We start from the raw sequence: 15,386 nt of genomic DNA, 5'->3' as shown, positions 1-15,386 counted from the left end.
AGAGAAGAGAAGCTAAGGGCCTGTCCACACGGAGACGCTTTTTAGGTTAAACGCAGAGGTTTTGCTTCGTCTTGGCCGAGCGTCCAAACGAATCCTGTAAACGCACTGCCCGAAACCGCACTTTTCTGAAACCTGGTCCCAGAGTGGAGAAATCTGAAACCGTAGCCCGTTTGAGTTCGTTTAGACAGCGAAACCGCACATCCTGCTTGCGTATCGATGATGTCATCGCCACACCTCAGCTGCCCTGGACTTGCACTTATAGTATTGCCTAACAATACTAGTTTTCATACATGACATTACCTACGATTACACTCCGTTAAGATAAATATCACAACTGATGCTGCGCAGCGCCGATAGCTTATGACTTGGTGGACTGAACACTGTTTTTCCCAGTGTTTTTTTATGCATTCTAGCTACTGTCAGTGACGCGAGAGAACTTAAGTTATTAGGAAAGTGCGGTGTAAGTTCAGGCTACATTAATTTGTGCGTAGTGCCAGTGTCATTCATTTATTTTACATGTCTTACAACACATATACATGCATTCACAGTCGAGTGAAATCAGATATAAGCATACAAAGACACTTAGAACTCACGTTAAGCCGATGGTAGCACACTGAATGCGAATGCACGATTTGATGCAGGCAAAAGTATTGACTGATACTAACGAAGGTTTTATAGCAATATTATAAATGTGGCGACAGAATAGCCTAGAACTTGGGTAAGCCTTGCGTTTAGTAGCCTAATTGCGGTGATAGCCAAAACTAATGTGAATCACGGACTATCCTACAACCAAAGAAAGTAAAGGTGATTAGTAGGCCTACCTGCGTTATCCAAATAAAGGACGGGACTGCACCCTTCACAAACCGTAAAATAAAGTTTATTAGTTTTACAGTTGGCTACAGTTGACAGTTCACCATCAGTCCACACAAACAATTCTGGTTTCCTTGCACTAGCCATTTCGCCGTAGCCTATTCTGTCTGTTTTTAAAGCGCAAGTTTTGCAAGTTTTGGTGAATTTCTGTAAAGACACAGTGCCACCTATAGGCCTGGGGTATGAAGTAACGTGTTGAGTCGTGTTGAGATGGATCCGTTTGGACGCAAATATTCTTGATACGGTTCCAGGGAAGACGGAGGAAAAAAAGATCGGTTTGGTACGTGTGGACTAGGCCTAACAGTAGCCTACCTGTGAATGCATAGTTGTAGAGTGAAGCAATCATCTTGTTTTGTTTGGTACTAGATGTGGAGTCATCTATCAGATTTCAAGGTGTGAATGCCTCGGTAATACTTCGAGATGGTGAAAGGAAAGCCCCAGTTGGTTAAAAACAATGTCCAGTACGTCTATCTATTAAGGTTCATTATTGTGCATTTATAATCCATGGGTCGTTAAAATTGATGTGTGATTACTGCCGATCCGGTGGGATGCTCAACTGACCGTCTGACCAAAGCCCTCTGCAAGAGCCCGCTGTCAGACTTCAGAACGCAGAGCTACTCCGGAAGCAGCGTGTGTTTGTTTTACTGTGGTGTCAGCTTCATAGAACAACCTGGCATGTCAAAGGAGAAAAATAAGAAAGAAAGTAGCCCAGCTGTACCAAAGTACTGTAGCATCAACGTATTGTCTACGCCTAGAGAGAAGCAAATTGTACCCTACCCATGGCTGTGTTGCAGAGTCTTCTCGTCATCATGTGTCTTGGTAGGTGTCTTCTTGTCGTTCTTGACTTTCAAAGGCTTCTGTTCACTTTGTACCTAATGAAGTCTCTTATAGACTTGGTGGTGGTGGGGGGGGGGGGGGGTATAGCATCAGTAGGGGTAACGCCACAAAATTGAGCCACTCAGAGAGTGCAGCGGGTATCACCTCACGTGTCAGGCTAAAAACTTTTGGAGGGGAGTCGTCACTGCAGCTAATGTGGGTCTGGCTCGTCAGGCTACACTGCAGCTGCTTTGCTGGGGAACCACGGTGTCATACAGCGGGTGGCTCCTGTTACTGAGGATAGATTTCATCATGCTCCTCATTCTTTCATCCACCAGATCTCCTGTCCCTCCCCCTCTCTCTCTTTCTCCATCCCTCAAACATGACCACCTGATACAAGCAGTGCAACTTATCATGACCACCTGATACAAGCAGTGCAACTTATTTGCGTCACCTTATCTCACCACATCACATTCTGTTGTAGCCTTGTGTGTTGTTTCAATAACTGGTAATGAAAAGTTTCTACACACCTTTTGTTTTACTACAGTATACTAGACATTTTAAACAGAGCTGTCATGAAGCAGGTGGTTATTACATGCAGTGTGTCTGATACAGTAGTGTTAATTGTTGCTGTTACTTGGAGTTCAGTTTATGGATTTCTATGAGGTAGAAGCTGTTTTTCAGCCTATTTGTCTGGGACAGAAAGCGCTTTCCTGAGGGCAACAGAGTAAACAGATGATGACCAGGGTGGGAAGGGTCTTTCAGTGCCTTCCCTGGAGAGGCCTTCCCTGGACAGCCACTCGGGGAGGTGTTGATAACCCTCTGGAAGGCCCATCAAAAGTAGCCAAGTTTTGACCTTCCGACCTGAACATAAACAGTCAGTGAGTCATCTTTGTCGCTTCCCCATTATTGCTGTAGCCTTTAAGCCTTCACAGCTTGTTTAAAGCCAAGGCTGTTTTCACATCTCCTGTCATATTTTGGCAATGGAATATGTCTGGCATTAGACTGAACGTAACAGAAGGTCCACACACTTGCTCTCCGTTTTTTTAAAATTTTATTTCAGTTCAATCCCCAACACACATGACGTTTCGAGCCCTTCGGCTCTTCATCAAACTAGATACAGACAATGTAAGTATAAGTATATATACTCTTTTGATCCCACCCGTGAGAAAAATTTGGTCTCTGCATTTATCCCAATTTTATTATTAATATTGCGTTTTTGCAACTCAACGCATGGGAACAAAAAGGCACTCAACTCAACTACAGTGTCAGTAGTATTGTTGTGGAGGACACTGAAGAGATCTTGCTGAAGACTTATCAGAGATGAAGTACCACCTGTGCAGTGCATATGATTTCAGAACTCCTTCAGAAAAAGACATAGTCATGTTGGTACATGTACTTCAAATAATAATTATCACCCGATAAATCACGTAGATGTCATGTTTCCTGTGATGATTATTTCAGGAAGTGCCAACCATTCTGAAACCGGTTGTCTAAGGAAGTCAGAGGTGGGTCAGCACTCGTGAAAGAAAGTTTTTTTTTCTCAACAAAAGAAGAGAGACTAAGAGACACCTTGCACACCAACACACACAGACAGACACAGACACACCCTGGATGTAGAAGAGACCAAGCCCAAAAATGAGTGTGAAAGTGAAGAAGGCCATCACATGTTATGAGTGTTTTATGGTCCCCCGCCCCTGTTGTTTTTGCCATGGTTGCCATGGTTAACCTCTCACAACATACAAACACATGCACTGTTAGATTGCAAGAGAGGAAAACTCATATGTAGGTGTAGGAGCCATATTCATATTTTCAGTTTTAGTTAATGTATAAATAATTATTAATTTAATTTCCCTTCAACATTTGATTTAGAACGTTTTAATGGTTTTGAGTATGCCTTCCCTCTAGTGGTAATGGGGGTACAACGATAAAAGAGGTGTCAAGCCAAGGCCACAGGAGGGGTTCCGGTGCTTGAGCCAACTATCATTGACCGTCAACTGCGTCAACATCAACTCAACGTGAGCGTGACAGGAGCAACGCGAACGCGCGGAGTGAACTCAGCTCAGCTCAGCTCAACCAGACAATAGAGACTATACGTTATGTTTTAAGTTCTATTTCATTTGTACAAAGAAATAAATACCATCAGTTCACGGACGACGTTGGTCAGACAATCTTTTTACGAGTCAAGAATCCCAAGCACCGGTATTCCTTAGAAGTGGTGAGACGAAGAATTAGAAGTGTCATAGGGACAAACAAAGTTTTTGCCACTACAAATAGTCAATGATATCCCTTGCTAAAGGTAGTTTTGCTACAAATGTAGATGTGAAGTTGTCACAACAAAGAGCAATAACACCAGACAAAGCATGCATCTTCTGCACTGGTAAGCATGAATTGATGTTGTGTTCACAATTTGAGTCAAAGCCACATAGAGATAAAATAACATTCCTCAAACAGAATGGGGTTTGCTTCGGATGCCTGACAAAGGCTGGACATGTCAGCAAGGACTGCAGCAAGCGTCTCCAATGCTCCATATGTCATAGGCAACATCCCAGTTCCTTACATATCAAAGTGAAAGAGGCAACAGAGCAAACACCAGTGAGCACTATGCAGGTTTCTCTCAATGCAGGAGGGCATTCTGGGGCCGGTAATACACATAATTTCCCAAAATGCACATTGTCCATCGTACCTGTACAGGTTAAGAGTTCAAAAGGTAGTAAGATCATTAATACCTATGCATTTCTGGATACTGGCAGCTCTGCTACTTTTTGCACAGAAAATCTACTCAGCAGACTGAACATCACAGGGAAAAAGACCAACATCCTGCTAAGAACTATAAATCAAGAAAAATCTGTGAATACTTACATGGTGAATGGATTAGAGGTTAGTGCATTAAATGAAAATAACTTCATTGTGCTTCCAGAAGTGTACACACAGAAAAGTATGCCTGTGGATACCAACAGCATTCCAAGGAAAGAAGAGCTATCTAGGTGGCCTTACCTGAGTGACATCCACATCCCAGAACTTAAAGGTGAAGTGGAGTTGTTGATTGGAAACAACGCTCCTAAAGCCATAGAGCCATGGAAAATAATCAACAGCCATGGAGATGGGCCTTATGCAGTAAAAACCCTATTGGGGTGGGTTATTAATGGACCTCTGGAAAGCAGTGCCATTACAGACAGCAATGGGCGTTGTGGTGTTACTGCAAACAGAATATCAGTTGCAAAGCTGGAAGATTTGCTTGTACAGCAGTACAACTATGATTTTAACGAGACAATGGATGACAAAGAAATGTCAGTTGAAGATAAAAGATTTATGAGAATCGCTGAGCAGTCAATTAAGCTGCAAGATGGACATTACAGTATAGACTTACCTTTCAGGAGTGAAAGTCCAGTCATGCCCAACAACTGTCAGGTCGCAGAACAGCGTCTAATAGGCCTTAAAAGAAAGTTCCAAAGAAATGAGACATTCAAAAATGAGTACACAGAATTCCTGGAGGACGTGATAAGCAAAGGACATGCAGAGGTGGTGCCACAAGCTGAACTTCAAAGATCAGATGGAAAGGTATGGTACATTCCACACCATGGTGTTTTTCATCCCAAGAAAGGCACCATTAGGGTGGTGTTTGATTGTGGCGCAACATTCCATGGAACATCTCTAAATGCTGAACTCCTCCAAGGCCCAGATCTGACGAGCACTCTTTTTGGTGTTCTCACTAGATTCAGACAACAGCCTGTAGCTATGATGGCCGACATAAAATCAATGTTCCATCAAGTCAGAGTCTCAAAGTCTGATGTCGACTTCTTACGCTTTCTGTGGTGGCCTAAAGGTGACGCGTCTCTACCTCCTGTTGAGCATCGTATGACAGTACATCTTTTTGGAGCAGTGTCTTCTCCGAGCTGTGCAAACTTTGCATTGAGACAAGCAGCCAAAGACAATGTCAATTGTTTTAGTCCAGAGGTGATAAATACTATTGAAACCAACTTTTATGTTGATGACTGCTTAAAGTCTATTGGAACAGAACATGAAGCAGTGAACCTGGTGAAAGACCTCACAACTGTTTGTCACAAAGGTGGATTCCATCTAACCAAGTGGGATCTTTGCAGAAACAAGTGCAGCTGGGATCATGAAGTACCAGAGGCTGCATCAGAAAGATGGAGGAAATGGATGGCCAGTCTTGACCAATTGGAGGACTTCAGAGTGGAACGCTGTGTGAAGCCAAGTGGAATTGGAGCATCCACACAAGCTGAACTGCATCACTTCTCAGATGCCAGTGACAACGCATATGGTACAGTGAGCTATCTGCGACTGACATCAGGGACACATACTGTGCATGTAGCTTTTATGCTTGGCAAGGCCAGAGTAGCACCATTAAAGCAGATAACAATACCCCGTATGGAACTTGTAGCGGCTGTGTTAGCTGTTAGAGTTGACAAGATGCTCAGAAAAGAGTTAGAGATAAAGCTCAACAGCTCAACTTTCTGGACAGAGAGCCAGTCAGTGTTAAAATACATTGCAAATGAAAACACAAGATTCCGTACATTTGTAGCCAATAGGATCTCTGTTATAAGAGAGAATACAATTGTCAGACAATGGAAATATATTGGAACAAAGTTGAATCCAGCTGATCTAGCATCCAGAGGAATGAATGCAAGCAGCTTTATGAAATGCAATGAGTGGATCCACGGACCGGAGTTCCTGTGGAAGTCAGAAAGAGAGTGGCCACAGAATCCTTTAGAATCACTGTCACTCTCCCAGGATGACCTTGAGATCAAAAAGAGCACTGCAGTTTACAGTGCTGTGATCAAGACAAACGACAATCCCACATGCCAACTACTGGATTACTTTTCAAATTGGAATAGGTTGAAGAGGGCTGTCGTGTGGTACATGAAGCTGAAAGACATTCTACGAGCACTCTGTGTGAAAAGAAAGCAGATCCAGTCTAATGTCATCCCACAGTCACAGACAAGAACTCGAAGCAAAATGCTGGACAATGAGATGAAAGCCTTCAAGAACAAACTTGGCGGACAACGCATTTCCTTGGATGACCTGATGAGGGCAGAGAAAGCCATCATTGTGTTCTGTCAACACCAAAGATATCCAGAGGAAATGAAAAGGCTGGAAAGTAACAAATCCACAGGAAAAGGAATGAGTCGAAAGAGCACCATCTACAAGTTGGACCCTGTACTGGAGGATGGAGTTCTGAGGGTAGGAGGAAGACTGAGCAAGGCAGCAATGCCAGACGAGGCCAAGCGTCCCATGATCCTACCCAAAGGTCTTCATATCTCCACACTCATCCTTCGGCACATACATGAGCAGCTTGGACATGGCGGAAGAAACCATGTTCTCTCCCAGCTCAGAAAAAGATACTGGATCGTCAATGCCAACTCTGCAGCTCGCAAAGTCATATCTAAGTGCGTAGTGTGCAGGCGAGTCAGAGGAAAGATTGGAGAACAAAAAATGGCGGACCTGCCAAAAGAAAGACTTGAAGCCGATCTTCCACCTTTCAGCAATGTAGGTGTAGATTACTTTGGGCCTTTTGAAATCAAAAGAGGGAGATGCCTAGTCAAGCGTTATGGGGTCATATTTACCTGTATGTCTAGTAGAGCAGTGCATCTAGAGATGGCACACTCCTTAGATACAGACTCATGCATCAATGCTCTAAGACGGTTCATAAGTAGGAGAGGTCAGGTGATGCATATTCGCTCTGATAATGGAACCAACCTTGTAGGAGCTAAAAAAGAATTGCAAAATGCTATTTCAACTTGGAACAAGGAGAAGATCCTCAATGCGATGCTCCAGAAAGGTATCCAGTGGACCTTTAATCCGCCAGCAGCCTCACATCATGGTGGGGTGTGGGAAAGGTTGATCCGTATGGTGAGGCAAGTTCTCCACTCCACTGTTCAAGAACAAACACTTGATGATGAAGGTTTGCATACACTTTTTTGTGAAGTAGAAGCCATTCTAAACAGCCGTCCCATCAGCACAGTCTCAGAAGATGAATACGACCTAGAAGCACTAACACCTAATCATATTCTTCTTCTGAAATGTCATCCTGCTTTTCCTCCTGGACTATTCCAAAAGACAGACATGTACATCAGACGGCGCTGGAAACAAGTTCAATATGTTGCCGATCTGTTTTGGAAAAGATGGACGAAAGAATACTTACCTTTGCTACAGGAAAGGCAAAAATGGACAACAGTCAGAAGAGGATTCCAAGTAGGAGACATTGTGATGGTTGTGGACAGTACAGCACCTCGGGGTTCCTGGAGTCTTGGAAGAATTGAAGATGTTCTACCAGATTCCAGAGGGTTAGTGAGGACCGTGAAGATTAGAACCAAGACTGGTATATTTCAGAGGCCAGTAACTAAGCTCTGCCTGCTACTGGAAGCTGCAGAATAGACGATGGGGAAACCACTCTGTGGGAGAAAAGGATGAGTATAACCCACTCATGTTGTGTTTAATAATTGTAGTATCTTGATAAACTAGGCTCCTTTGTAATATGTATGTTTGGTAATTGTTGCCCATGCACACAATTAGGGGCCGGTGTGTAGGAGCCATATTCATATTTTCAGTTTTAGTTAATGTATAAATAATTATTAATTTAATTTCCCTTCAACATTTGATTTAGAACGTTTTAATGGTTTTGAGTATGCCTTCCCTCTAGTGGTAATGGGGGTACAACGATAAAAGAGGTGTCAAGCCAAGGCCACAGGAGGGGTTCCGGTGCTTGAGCCAACTATCATTGACCGTCAACTGCGTCAACATCAACTCAACGTGAGCGTGACAGGAGCAACGCGAACGCGCGGAGTGAACTCAGCTCAGCTCAGCTCAACCAGACAATAGAGACTATACGTTATGTTTTAAGTTCTATTTCATTTGTACAAAGAAATAAATACCATCAGTTCACGGACGACGTTGGTCAGACAATCTTTTTACGAGTCAAGAATCCCAAGCACCGGTATTCCTTAGAAGTGGTGAGACGAAGAATTAGAAGTGTCATAGGGACAAACAAAGTTTTTGCCACTACAGTAGGTAAAGCTCCACCAGCTATGAGCTATCAGAGAGGAAGTACAGTACCACCTCTGCAGCGCATATGATTTAAGAACTCCTTCAGAAAAAGACATAGTCATGTTGAAACCATGGTACGTGGATTGTACTTCAAATAATGATTATCACCTGATAAATCACGTAAGTGGTCATATGTGACAGAACAGAATGGGGCAGGACAGCTTTTCAGCCTTGTGCAAATGTGCAAATCCTCTGTAGTAAAGGAATGGACAGGGACAGAGTCAATAGACATGGTAGACTAGAATAAACATGGTAGGAAAAAATATTAGTCATGCTTAATAGTGATTTGTGAAGTACACTTCAATTTAGTCCACTTAGTGGTGGAAGGAAGCTCACACACACAACCTAGCACAACAGACACACCCTACTGTACGTGCAGAAGAGACCAAGTCCAAGAATGAACTTGAATGAATATTAATAATATATAATGAATATTAATGTAATCTGGGGTAAAGTCCATACCCCTGGAAAGGCTGTCACATGTTATGTGTGTTTCATGGTTGCCATGGTTTACCTCTCACAACATACAAACACGTGCACTGTTAGATTGTTGTGCACTGTTTGATTATCGTAGTGAATCTTGCCAGACTGGATTTCAGATATCTTTGCGGTGGAAAGCACTGTTACACTGGCTTGACAGAGCCTGGGCCTGCTGCCCACATGCCGATATTACTTCAACTCACATCTCTCTTCTCCTATTTCCGAATTACTCTTATATACAGTATATCCTAATTGTAATGATACTTATGTCAGATTAACCTGCTTTATCATCCAATCCATATCAACTAAATAATAAAACTACTAGGACTTTTCCCCATGTGTTGGGTTGTTTATGCTGTAGTGTTTGACTCTCAGTTGTCCTCTTTCTCTTATCAGTTTAACTGACTGATGTGCTGGGATCTGGCTGTGACTGTAGTGGCAGTCGTGACATGAGAAGTGTGTGTGTGAGAAAGATTACAGCATTAATGGCATTTCACATGACATGACAATGTCATGTTGAAAAGAACACTGAGTTGCCTTAGTGTGAAATCTATACAAGTAAAGCTGCCTTGCCTTACCATTGAGGAGAAATGCATGTACCTTGTTGTTTATGCGTAAAGTGAGAGTGAGCAGGGGAAAGTGGAAGTGCTCTTGCATGACGTTCTTAGACTGTTTTGTTTTTCAATGAAGTAAGAGGAAGTGCAAAAAATATTTGCCTCTTAAACAAATACGCACATACCAAACCATCTGTCTCAAACCATTATGCAGGCAACTATGTGTTAATGCCATTGAAACAAGTCACAAATGTTGTTGATCCAAAATGGTTAGTGTATACTTGTGGTTTTGAAATAGCTGCAATAGCCGATTTCAAGTGTCAAAAAGGATGTTTCCTGTTTCCATTGTTCTGTAATTTACTACTACCGAGGTAACACATATCACATGAATACTATCATGAATATCTGTTTGACCCCAATATGAACTAGCAGTCATTGAATCATCTCACAAAATGATTTACCGAGGAAATGCCACCTACCCCATATTATAGCCTATGATTCAGCACACAGTTTGTGTTATTGTCAGCATTTCAAGCCAAATCGTTCAAGCCAGATTTGCCTTTGTTGGCATATTCTCACAATGGAAGACATGCTGAGACTGCAGTGATGGGTTATAGAGGGTGGTGTTCAGTGGATGAAGGCAATGGCATATTATATATTAAGCTTCAGATAGTTTGGAGCGTTGTAGGGTCAATATCCCTGACCTACTGTATGAGGCAAACTAAGCACATAGGAGCGTTGTAGGGTCAATATCCCTGACCTATGAGGCAAACTTAGCAGTGTGATATCTGCAGGCCACTCAAGCAACAGTAAACAAGCGATCCTAGTAAAGCTCATGTAAACAATGTAAACAAGCGATCCTAGTAAAGCTCATGTAAACAATGTAAACAAGCGATCCTAGTAAAGCTCATGTGAACAATATAACAAACGATCCTAGTAAAGCTCATGTGAATTGTGAAATCTTTGTCAGGTTGGCAGAATGTGTCATTTTGTCCTCTGTTTTCTTGCTTTTCAACTTAAACAAGTGTTTACCAAGGCACTGGGCTCAGTAAAAATGTAAATCGTGTCTCAGAGGCCAGTATGACACACACACACACACACACACACACATTAATTTCTTCTCTGCATTTACTGGTAAACCTTCCATGGTTCATAAACACACACACACACCTTAATTTCTTCTCTGCACACACACACACACACTTGGTCTGTCAATAGACATGAAACATGCACTAGTATTCCATCTGCCCTATCTGTCTGTGATTTGCTCTCAAACTCTGTACTCAACCCAAACTGTAGTCAATCTTGCCAGACTGGAGTTCACAGATCCCTCTGTGACTGTCTCCACAAGAACAGTAGATATGGATATGGCAGCATTTAAGTATTGCCATTTGATATTAAAACCAGTCTGAATGTACATTCGGGGGCTTAAAGGGGAATGGAAGCTCTGTGTAAAAGAGGGGAAAAGCAGGTGGGACATGTAATGTGGAAGTTAGATGTAGAATACTAAACAGTGATCTGTTATCTAACAGAAGTGTTTGCATTGTGGTCTGTGGTGGAAAGCACTGGTATACTGGTTTGTTTACTGGAGCTGAAGAGCTTGAGCCTACTGCCCACATGGCAGTGTTACTCCAGCTGACATGACACCATTACTTTGAGGTTATGTCTTCTTTAGACCTTTGAAGCCTGCTTTATCATCCGTATCGACCAAATGGTAAAGTTAGAACTTACTTTCATCCCGTGTGGGGTTGTTGTTTTTATTTTGTGGTGTTTGACTCATTTGTTCTTTGTTTCATCAGCCTGATTTGCAGAGATCTGCCTGTGAGGTAGAATCAGTCTGGCTGTGACTGTAGAATATAGAGACAATCATTGCAAAATGTATAGTGGCTGAGAAAGATGACAGCATTAATGGCATTTTATATTTTATACCAGTCCGAATTATCTTGGAAAATCCAGACCCTGATAATCTAGAAAGATTAAGGGTCTGGCAAAGAACAATGTAATGGCCCAACTCGAGGGACGGCAACAAGTATGCATTTAAAAATCTCATGGCACACAATTGGATAACACTAGACCAATGTGTACTGTCCTCCAACGTTGCAGCGCTGTCTCCATCAGTTTAGCTGGTTCCCCGGAATGTTGGGGTAAAAGTAACGTGCATCATTGCTTTTTGCCAGAGTGTCTCACAGAGACTCGCGAGAACTCCGGATTTCCAGGTTAGTGCGAAAGCCTCCATTGCGGGGGTGGTCTGGTCTCCAAGGTCTTTTAAACTAATAACACATATCATCAAGAAAGCATACTATCACAAAACATGGCTCTTATACAGAATATGAAACATATAGTTACTTTATGTAGAAACATATAGTACTTTATGTAGGCAACAATGTCTTAATGCCATCCAAACACATGTCGCACATTTGAAATAATAAATGACTAGCTAAATTCCAACCAGACACGATTCACGATTCTGAGGGAATTCCCTGTCACATTGGAAACAGGCCGGGGGCCAAATAGTAATGACTTTGCCTGGGGCAGAGGCGTCTCTGGGTTGGTAGAATGAGGAGGTGTTGTCCCTGTGATTGTGGCCTGAGTCCAATAGCTTGTCCTCTTGTTTGTACCACCACAAATATGTTTCACTTCACTTCTTGCAATTCATTGTCCTAGGAGTTAGACGATGTGATGTGGTCATTTAAGCAAGTCGATTTCTACAGCCTGGAATCCTTCAGTATGGCTGTCCATGTGGGCGTTCATACGTCCATGTGGTTATACATTTCAAAAAGGAACATGTAAGAAAACATTCTTGAAAATGTCCAGTGACGTTTCATAAGAATTTATTCTGTCAAGCTGCCTGTTGGAGATGGAGTGCAGGAAAATACCCACTGATCCGACTGAGTGACAAGCCCCAGATTGCCAGATAGTAGTTTGTAGGATGCAATAACATAATCTGACAATAACATAATCGTTTCTGTCTGAGGTGCCACTGTGTGTGGTTGTAGAATCCTATTCTGGATCTGCTTATCTTACCACAAGTGTGGCATGTGAAGACAGAGTCAGAAGATTGTGGACACACACACACACACACGCACACACACACACTCTCTCTCACACACACACACACACACAGAGACACTAATACAGAGTTTGAAAAAACATCCACACAGTGAACTTCCATCATAGAAGCCATGTTGTTTTGTGGTTTGTGGTGTTAAGCACTGTTACGTCACAGATAATCACATACTGTTTCAATCCTTACTGAACTGTAATATTGAAATAAAATACATAACTAAATGACAATGACACTAAAGGCTACACTTGTTGTTGTCATGTTGTTGTATATTTATTCGTTGTACCACAAACCAAATCAAGTAGATGACCATCCACAACAACCTAACCTGTGCATAGGGCCTAAAACATTTTCTGTGCTGGAGTCAGAAAGAGATACACAAACTTAACTGTGTTGTCATTGTGAAAATAAACTTTTACATCTAGTAGTTCAATTGCTACAGTTCTCATATCCATATTTCATTCATATCAGCTCCAAATTGGCAAGTTAAGTAGAAAGTAGTCACTTTTGCCCCAGTAGTCCTATTTCAATAATCATTTTATCCTTAATGGTACTCCTGACAATACTCAGAAAAGTAAACATTATGAACAGGAAAGACACATTTACCCATAATCCCTAAATGCTGTAGTTAGGACTATAACTTTAACTATACATTTTAAGTTGAACTAACTTAAGAAAACACATATTGGTCAAAACCTTTTTTACAGAGTGCACATAACATCACATTCTATTTTGTATCAACTATCACTACCTTAACACAGATTTCTACTGTAAGTTGTTTGAGCAAAAGAATAGAAGTTAAGATAACACCAAAGACAAGGCATTTTTTACAGTGGACCGCATCCTTTGCTGTTTGAAGAAGCACATGATCTGTGTTGCACAATACCATTACATCACTTTATCACACCACACCACTAGCCAATCAGGTTGTTGATATTTTAGCTAAACAGTCAGATGTCCCCTTTCCTTCCATGCACCTAAAGCACAGTGCTAGAATAATGACTTGGTTTGGTTTTATTAACTGAGCCATACTGTGTGAATGCCGTTTCTTTGTGCTCACTCACACATAACAGGAGAATTTAGTTACATTTGTCTTCATGTGTTGGACTGCACCTTTTGGAGTTCCTCAAAGTGTTGTCCTACTTTGTTTACACTCTTCCCATGCAGAGTATGAACTCACTGCACTGCAAAAATAATTACCCATATCACAAAGATACATTACAAACATGTATTAATTAATTATAAATGTACAAAAATATAAATACAATAAATATAAACAAATAAATATGAATGAGAGAAGCCTTCACAGTTACGGCTCACCGAAGAAATTACGAGACTTTATAAAAGAAGAGGCATGGTACTTAAAAACTCCTCCAGTATAGCCTATTTAGCTGTATGCCTGTTATGTAAGGAATAATGGACGACACGGCATTCGGGTATCAGAAGATAATGCATGTTTGAGGTGGTAATGTGGCCACAACGCACAAGCAGATATGATTTAGTGGTGTTTTAACCTCCTCTGTAGTGGTCAGTGTGATTATCACTATAACAGTGCTCAGCTACTCTTATAGCTTCCGGACACCCTCCCTCGCCACTTCAGTCTAAACCCACAACTTTCCTCTCATAAATCATGTAGGCCAGACTAGCCTGCAGAGATCTGGCTGTGGCTGTTTTTTGAAAACAGTCATGTTAAAGAGTGTTGTGAATCTACATGAGAATGGTGTCTTAAGGGGGAGTGCTAGTCTTGAAGCTGGAGATTGAAGGTTTTTGGCTCCAGATGGGGACATTGTTTTTGTAACAATACAGAGGCTAATACAAAGTTTGAAGAAACACCTACACAGTGAGCTTTCATCATATGTTTTGTTTTGTGCTCTGTGGTGTTAAGCACATTGGGATATCTGTCAGAGTTAATGAGTGAGAGTGTAGTATAAGTATATATACTCTTTTGATCCTGTGAGGGAAATGTGGTCTCTGCATTTATCCTAATCCGTGAATTAGTGAAACACACTCAGCACACAGTGAACACACAGTGAGGTGAAGCACACACTAATCCCGGCGCAGTGAGCTGCCTGCAACAACAGCGGCGCTCGGTGAGCAGTGAGGGGTTAGGTGCCCGAGGGCACTTCAGCCGTGCCTACTGGTCGGGGTTCAAACCGGCAACCCTCCGGTTACAAGTCCGAAGCGCTAACCAGTGGACCACGGCTGAGAGGAGAGCCTTCCCTCATGACGTCACATGTACTCACTGTGTGTTCACTGCTCCTGTGTGTGGGTGTGTGTTGTCCTGACAATGACAGCGCGTAACTCATCATGTTTTCTCCCTCTCTTAACAGGCATGTTGTCATGACAATGACAGCGCGTAACTCATCATGTTTTCTCCCTCTCTTAACAGGCATGTTGTCATGACAATGACAGCGCGTAACTCATCATGTTTTCTCCCTCTCTTAACAGGCATGTTGTCATGACAATGACAGCGCGTAACTCATCATGTTTTCTCCCTCTCTTAACAGTGACTCTCGTGGTGGACACGCAGTGGC

Source organism: Alosa sapidissima, chromosome 10 (assembly GCF_018492685.1).
Source record: "Alosa sapidissima isolate fAloSap1 chromosome 10, fAloSap1.pri, whole genome shotgun sequence".
In the NCBI taxonomy this organism is placed as follows: domain Eukaryota; kingdom Metazoa; phylum Chordata; class Actinopteri; order Clupeiformes; family Clupeidae; genus Alosa; species Alosa sapidissima.
The sequence above is the reverse complement of the archived record's forward strand: the minus strand, read 5'-3'. Positions refer to the sequence as shown.